The sequence below is a fragment of the Salvelinus sp. IW2-2015 genome, linkage group LG6.1 (genome assembly GCF_002910315.2).
Source record: "Salvelinus sp. IW2-2015 linkage group LG6.1, ASM291031v2, whole genome shotgun sequence".
NCBI classification, from domain to species: domain Eukaryota; kingdom Metazoa; phylum Chordata; class Actinopteri; order Salmoniformes; family Salmonidae; genus Salvelinus; species Salvelinus sp. IW2-2015.
In genome coordinates, this window is record NC_036845.1 from 24,174,258 (window position 1) to 24,182,162 (window position 7,905).

The 7,905-nt window shown below is 39.4% G+C and overlaps 1 long non-coding RNA gene across 1 annotated transcript; it reads left to right on the top strand.

The window, feature by feature from the left end:
* The first annotated feature begins 2,307 nt into the window (after positions 1–2,307).
* LOC111964749 (uncharacterized) lies at positions 2,308–3,683 on the top strand. The gene is made up of 4 exons (XR_002896314.2): positions 2,308–2,556; positions 2,649–2,738; positions 3,336–3,467; positions 3,573–3,683. It is a non-coding gene; the product is annotated as an uncharacterized lncRNA (long non-coding RNA).
* The last annotated feature ends 4,222 nt before the right edge of the window (positions 3,684–7,905 follow it).

A 7,905-nucleotide genomic window follows, 5' to 3' on the forward strand; every position in this document is an offset into this window, starting at 1 on the left:
CTCAACCAAGTTGAGATGGTTTGGAATGAGTCGGGACGCAGCGTGAAGGAAAAGCAGCTCAGCATATGTGGGAACTCATTCAAGACTGTTGGAAAAGCATTCCAGATGAAGCTGGTTGAGGGAATGCCAAGAGTGTGCAAAGCTGTCATCAATGTAAATAGAGGGTGGCTATTTGAAGAATCTCAAATATAAAATACTTTTCTGGATACTACAGTGATTCCTCCTTTAAAAGTTGTGAGCTTAAGCCGCGGGACTTAGAAGTCATTTGTGGTTTAGTATGGTACCCTACGTCACCACTTCATTGCTCCAGACCAGCGCAAGGGGGAGTTAGAGCACTGATTATGCTTTTGGGTCCTACTGTGTCTCTAACTGAAAATGAATGGGCAACATAAACCTAAATAGAAACTGATCATTGTGCACGATTTCAGTATTACTTAATGTTACCGTTGTTAGGTTTTTATTATATTATTTTGTTATGATTATTTTGCTCTTACTGTGGTACTGTAGGCCACTCCTGACCAGTCAATTTGTATAGCGCCTAGGTTGTGCAATGGTCTAAGACACTGCATAGCAGTGCAAGCTGTGTTGCTACAGATGCTTGTTCAATACCTGTGCTGTCCTCGACTGGGAGGCCCATGAGATGACTGTAGGTTTTTAGTTTGTCTACCTCTAAAAACATAAATAAATCATTCTAAATAACAAACTGGCTTTATTTACAAATTAGTAACAATATTTCACCCCATGTTCAAAATGTGCCTTTTTATCGCTCATTTTTGCTTATTTGAAAGCGAAATCATCTCCAAAACATTTAAGGGGCATTGCACTAATAATGGCGCTGACTAGGGAAATGTTCCTGCTGTTCTGTTCTTAGTGCCAGTCTGCAAGTTCAAACTAAAACAATGTAACTAATAATGGCATTTATGCTTTCATTAATAAAATAATGATAAAAATACTCTTTCAAAATGCCAATGTTCATTTAGTTATGGATCCATAACGAATTACTATGGGAATAAATATCACTGAACTACAGAAATATCCTCCAATCCTCTATATGTAATTATTGGTGGAGTGTCAAGTCATATTTTTCAATATACTGTAATGAAACGGCAGGGAGCAGGTCTCGAACCCTCGACCTTCTAGCCTGAAGTCCAGCGCGCTATCGACTGTGCTGCAAAAGCATGCTCAAGCGGCAGAGTCGATATCCGCACTTATAAACCCAGGGTCATTACACTACTCCCTCCTTTCAAAGAGCGCGTCCTCGCGCTAGTTTGCGACTCAACGTCTTATAGGAACACGCTCACCGGCCAAGCACACGAACTGTCGTGGATGAAAGGTCCGATCACTTCTGACACCAATGTATTGAAACGGCAGGGAGCAGGTCTCGAACCCTCAACCTTCTATCCCGAAGTCTAGCGTGCTATCGACTGTGCTGCAAAAGCATGCTCGAGCAGCAGAGTCGATATCTGCACTTATAAACCCAGGTTCGGGTTTAGACAGTAGGTCTGGTACAGAGAGACAGGATCAACCAGTGGGTCTGGTACAAGTTAGTACCTCCAGTGAGCCTTGAGCAGGTCAGGGTTCCATAGCTGCAGACAGAAACAACAGAGACTGGATCAGCAGCATGACTACGTGGACTGGAGACAGGGACAGCCAGGAGTCGTCAGGCCAGGTAGACCTGAGGCATGGTCCTAGAGCTCATATCCTGCAGTCTTTATTTAATTTGAGTGTAGACTAAGCCCTAGAGGTTTGTAACTTCACATGATTTAGCCTACTTGTCAATCCATATCTGAATATTTGATATCCTATTTACTGTACACTGTTGATAGTAATTTTTCCCAAGCTAATCACTGAATGGCCTACTACAAGGATGTGGTCATAACAACAAAGAACACACACCATATCAGATTGCAAGGGCAAGTACAATGAGCAGTTATGAAAATGAAGTCTGCTGCGTGGGTTGCCATATACACACACACACAAACTTAATTAATTTGTTGTATTGTATTTATTATGGATCCCCATTAGCTGCTGCCAAGACAGCAGTTACTCTTCTTCGGGTCCAGCAAAATTAAGGCAGTTATACAGTTTTAAAAACATTACAATACATTCACAACACATTAAGTGTGTTCCCTCAGGCCACTACTCCACTATCACATATCTACAACACAAAATCCTTGTGCACGTGTGTGTACAGCGCGTATGTTATCATGTGTATGCATGTGTGTCTTCACAGTCCCTGCTGTTCCATAAGGCATATTTCCATCAGTTTTTTTTATCTAATTTTACTGCTTGCATGAGTTGCTTGATGTGGAATAGAGTTCCATGTAGTCATGGCTCTATGTACTACTGTGCGCCTCCCATTGTCTGTTCTGTTTAGGTTAGTGTGTAGTCAAGGCTTTGTCATAAAAATTATATTGTGCCCATTTTTCAGATCTGCCAACCTGCTCGGTAGGTAACAGGTAACCAACCGTCTTTCCACCAAGCTGTTCCAGGCCTGGAGTGGCAGGCTGGAACTTCCAGAGGCTTGTAGACCTGAAGCAGTGTGATGTGGTCCAGGTAATTATCAAACACACGTATACACTCTCAATCAATCAATCTATTTTGTTGTATAATTATTTTAACTTAAGAATATTGTTCCTCTCTCTTAGATCTGACACCCCTATTAGCTCAACCACAGTCTTCACAGCTGCAGTCGTCTGCCCCTGCATCTGCTCCACCGGCCACAACAGGTGATACAGGTAATTATCACATGCATGTATACACACATGCACACTCTCCCTCACTTGGGGCTCTATTCAATCATGTTCGCTTTAGCTGACATCCACATAGCGGTTGTTTTGGTGGTGTCTGAGGTGGAACTGTGTTAGAGTTGTCAAATTCACGAGCGGCTCATGGCATTATACCTAAAGTGGACATTGCCATTGGCTGCACGGAGTAGCATTAACAGAAGTCTCATGCACCCCTGTTTACAAGTTAGAACACTGCAATTTGAGATGTTTTCTACACCTCAAATAGACTGATAGAAATCCTCTTTATTTAGTCGAATGATTTTGAATTTCAGCGGCATTATTTCTATATAACCTATACTTTCTCGTTCTAAAAAACATGTAACGAGAGTAAGACGGGTGTCGTTTTGTGACAATGATCAAGAGCTGCTGCTTACTGATTTGACAGATCCAATGCAGTTACACCTCAGACACCGCCAAAACATCAGCTATGCAGGTGTCGGCTATCGCCGGTTAACGCTTGATCTGATTGAATCTAGGCCTTACACTCATTCAGCCTATTTAGTTGTATGATTATTGTCAGTTAAGAAAATTGTGCCTCTATTTTAGATCTGCCACCCCCAGCAGTTCAGCTGCAGTCACAGCAGTCCTCTGCTGTGGTATTTAATTTACCGGCTGCACCAGTTCCTACTACACTGGGCGTGAAGGGAGAAACTTTTGAGGATACCCAGATGGATACATGTAATTCAGAATTAAATTGCATATGCTCACTCATACCAGCAGATGTACACACAGACATGTTGTTGAGCTGTATACTTACTGTCACTTTGTGCATCTCTCTTTCAGATCTGCCATGCACTTCACCACTGCCTGACAGCGTCACCCAGAAGTGCATACACTGGGCCTATCAAGACTGACAAAGCAGAGATGGGTGGCTGACAAGGAAAAATAAAACAACATGCACTCACACACATTATCCACAATGTAAATAAGTTGTTTATTTAATGTTTGCTCCATTTTATTTTCGGATTGGAGATATCTACTCCTTCATATCCAATATCTACATAATTACTCTAAATATCTATCAGATCAAAGTGTGATTGATAATATTGTAAAAAACTATGGCTTAATGTTTACAGTTTGAGGAAATTCTGTGTGCTTTTTTCAGAGTTGAAAAACATGTCTCCCTCTCACACACACACATTAGACCCAATGTAAATAAATTGTAATAACTTGTTTATTTTATGTATGCTGCATTTTATTTGAGGAAAATATCTGCAATAATGTACATTCACAGTTAAATCAATGTCTTTGGTTTATTGGATATTTCTCTGAATACAATGTATGACCAGAAGGAAGTTGGCAGACCTGCAACCCTTGGACTGTGTGTAGGTTTTGTCATCTGGAGCTGAAAAATAGAGTGATGGGAAGAGATAGGGAGGGAGGGGAGGAAGAGTGCAGTTTAAAGATTTATCATTAATAACTGACACAATTCTACAATGAATACATAGAATAATAGAGTGACCAATAGTTACTGTGTTGTGATTGTTTAGTATTTTATTTACTCAGTCAAGTAGTGCACCAAGGAGGGATTGAACCGTGTCTCAATAGCAGCAGAAAAGGTCAAATAAGGTCACCAAAATTTCCGTTACGGCTATACACGACTGGCCCCTGCGCAGGATGGGGATTCTGGGGTTGGGGTTTCTTTAGCTAAATAGCACAGTACTGTACTACCGACCATCACGTTGTACAGCGCCATATTTTTTTGTGAGAATGTCTCACCTCATGTTCAAGAATTGCCTTTTTCTCACTCACTCTAGATGAAATGATATCTCCAAAATATAGTTACTTTTTAAACAAAGCGATGATTATTATTAATGAATTAATTTAGAATTATATAAAAGCCCCTTAGATATTCTCACAGATCCTAATGGAAAATGCCGCTTATAAATTTATTTAGAATCCTCCGATCCTCTAAATGTAATTATTGGCGGAGAGTCACGTCATTGAAAATATATTTTTAGATATACTGTAGGCCTACCATAGGCGAAATTATTATTGGTTACACTACAATTAGGGTTTGGAAATGTTATGCCCCTTAGATATTAATTTAGAATCCTCCAATCCTCTTATGCTGTAGCCTACTCCCGACCGTCATGTTGTACAGCACAATATTTTCCATTCCATCCTAACGGAAACACCATAATATTAATCAAATTATTTAAGACAAATTTCTTCTAATCAATCCCATGTACTATGTTATTAGATTTTTTTTTTTATTCTCTAGTAATTCCGACATGGGAGACTATCAAATGCTTCTCAAAGTTGCCCTCTAGTGGTCAAAATAGCACTAACTTGCATTAACGTAAAAAATGGCTGACAATTAAATCACGTGCCATAGAATGCTGCAGCAGCCCGCAATGTGTGCTGCAGTATGACCATCTTTTAACTTCTTATGTATCAAAATCCTTTAGCGGGATCGATTTGACAACATCCGGTGAAATGGCAGAGCACCAAATTTAACTTTCATGAAATCACACATGCAATAGACCAAATTAAAGCTACACTTGTTGTGAATCCAGCCGCAGTGTCAGATTTCAAAAACGCTTTACGGCGGTCGCACGCACCAAATCATTAGAGTGCACCTGGAGTGACACAGGAAAATAACAGGGCTACTTCTTCATTTCTCTGAAGAAAAACATCAACCAATTTCTAAAGACTGTTGACATCTAGTGGAAGCTATAGGAATTGCAAGGATATTTCTATTAAAATGGCCTTGCAATAGAAAATCAATGGAAAACAGATTGACCTAAAAAAAAATCCCTGGATGGATTGTGCTCGGGGTTTCACCTGCCAAATCAGTTATGTTATACTCATAGACTTTATTCAAACAGTTCTCGAAACTTTTGAGTGTTTTCTATCCAAATATACCAATCATATGCATATCCAAGCTTCTGGGCCTGAGTAGCAGGCAGTTTACTTTGGGCACACTTTTCATCCGGACGTGAAAATAGTGCCCCCAAGCCATAAAGGAGGAACCACTGTACATGATTCCATATGTGTTATTTCATAGTTTTGATGTCTTCACTATTATTCTACAATGTAGAAAATAGTACAAAATAAAATAAAAACTCGAATGAGCAGATGTTCTAAAACTTTTCACTGGTAGTACATATACAATATACTGTATAACTGCTTTGGAATGATACACAGGATATAGGCTACACAGGACAGGACATCACTATACTGTAAATACAAAGCACAAAGATGCAGCCCACAACTATATACTAATGGTAAGTTCATATAGTAAACTATAGAAAGTTACACAAATAATTTACTTACATAATCCAATCCTTCTCGAAAACATTCTTCTTCACCTGAGTGTCCAGGTTGCTGCCATCATATAGGTCCGACTCACTGAGAATTTCCACCAAAGCCTCTTACTCTGCCATTTTTAAAGTCGATGTCCCCCTCCTTGACTTTTCCTAAATAAGTCTTTATAACACACTGTCATTGTTTGAATCTTAATATCACAAACGGAACTGGAGTTATAACCAGGGCATGTCATTTTTTTTATGGTTTCCCTGGCCTGCTCTGTCCATCTCCGATAGTGTAACATGCCACGCCCAGTTGATAATCACTGCAATAAGTTCATCGAAACTGAACCTAAACTATACTGAAACTAATTTCACACATGTAACAACAGATTCAATAAATTAAGTATAGTATGATGTGGGAGAAAAGGGGAGAATGGGTTAGTTGATGAGTGAGGGGAAGAGAATATGCATAATTATGTAATCACTTGTGAATGAAGAACCGGGCAGGCCACTATTGTATGCATATATTCTAATTATACTCTCAAAACAGTGTACCCTATATTAGTCCACCATATCCAAGCAGTCCATCCTGGTCTTAGACTTGACGTAACATAGTAAATGTAAATCCAGGACACTCAAATTAGTATGATATGTTATGTTTGGTATGGTTAGATAATAGAGATGGTTACTTAAGTTGTAATTCATAACATATCATACCAAATGATGATGGACATCCACAAATTAATACATACAATATGAAATGTAACATATCATACTAAATGGACTGTCTCAGATTTACATACATAATAATATGAAATGCTCTGAGACTAGGTTGCGGCCTTATTAGTCTACTTCAGGCCTACTTGGAATAGGCTACACAGTGAGAGCGTACGTTTTTTTTACAATGGTAGACCAAGATGAATGGATGAACATGCTGCATTACCATTGCTACAAGATCTGAATGAAAATGACTCCGATGGCAGGGAAGAAATGGATCATGACATCTCTGATTAATATTATTCTGATTCATATTGAATGGCTTTCCACATCTTGGAAAGGATCCGTATCGGACAGCAGGTGAGTGAGTGTAGGATAATGTTTTGGATCAGATGTCACGGCTGTACAAGGTGAAAGGAGGAACTTGATGCTGGCCTGTTCCTGTTTTCTACAACATGCTTGACTTGGCTGGTATCAACACACACATGTTGTTCAACAGTGCATGAACAACACCCATGTGAAGGAGAACCTTCATCATTAGTCTGGCCCATGGACTATGTGAGAGACATAATGAGGGCCAAAGCAGCAGCAAAGATTCCACGGGAGCCAAAAATGCGCACAGTTCCCCGGCACCTATTTCAACTGCAAAAGAGTTGTTCGTGGGAAGTGATGCAATTAAGTGAAAGTGATGAAATGTTCTTTCAAACATTTACATTTGGTATTCCAATGTTACCTAACACATTCATAAAACACATCCAAATTACATTGACATGAAGGGGGGTCCACTGAGGCCAGTCTTTTCTAGTTAAATATATTTATTAGACTTGTGGCTATTGGTACTCATTAAGGCCCTGCTATTCTACCCTTAAATACGCATATGATCATTTGACCTGGCACTTTGAGGATGAAATGCTCAGAAAGTTTGTGTATTTTATGATATTTGTCTGAAAGTTCTGCTAGAGTGTAAAATACACATATTTAGAATAAGTCAGGGACAGGTGGGTTCAAGGTTTTTATTGAAATCAAGTTATTGAAATTACAAAATTACAAAAAACCATCTTGATGCTTCTGGTGTTAGAATCCACTAAAATGGCGTCGACAGAGCTTTGCTTGCTTCTAGCTCTTAGGAAACTTTGCAGTATTTT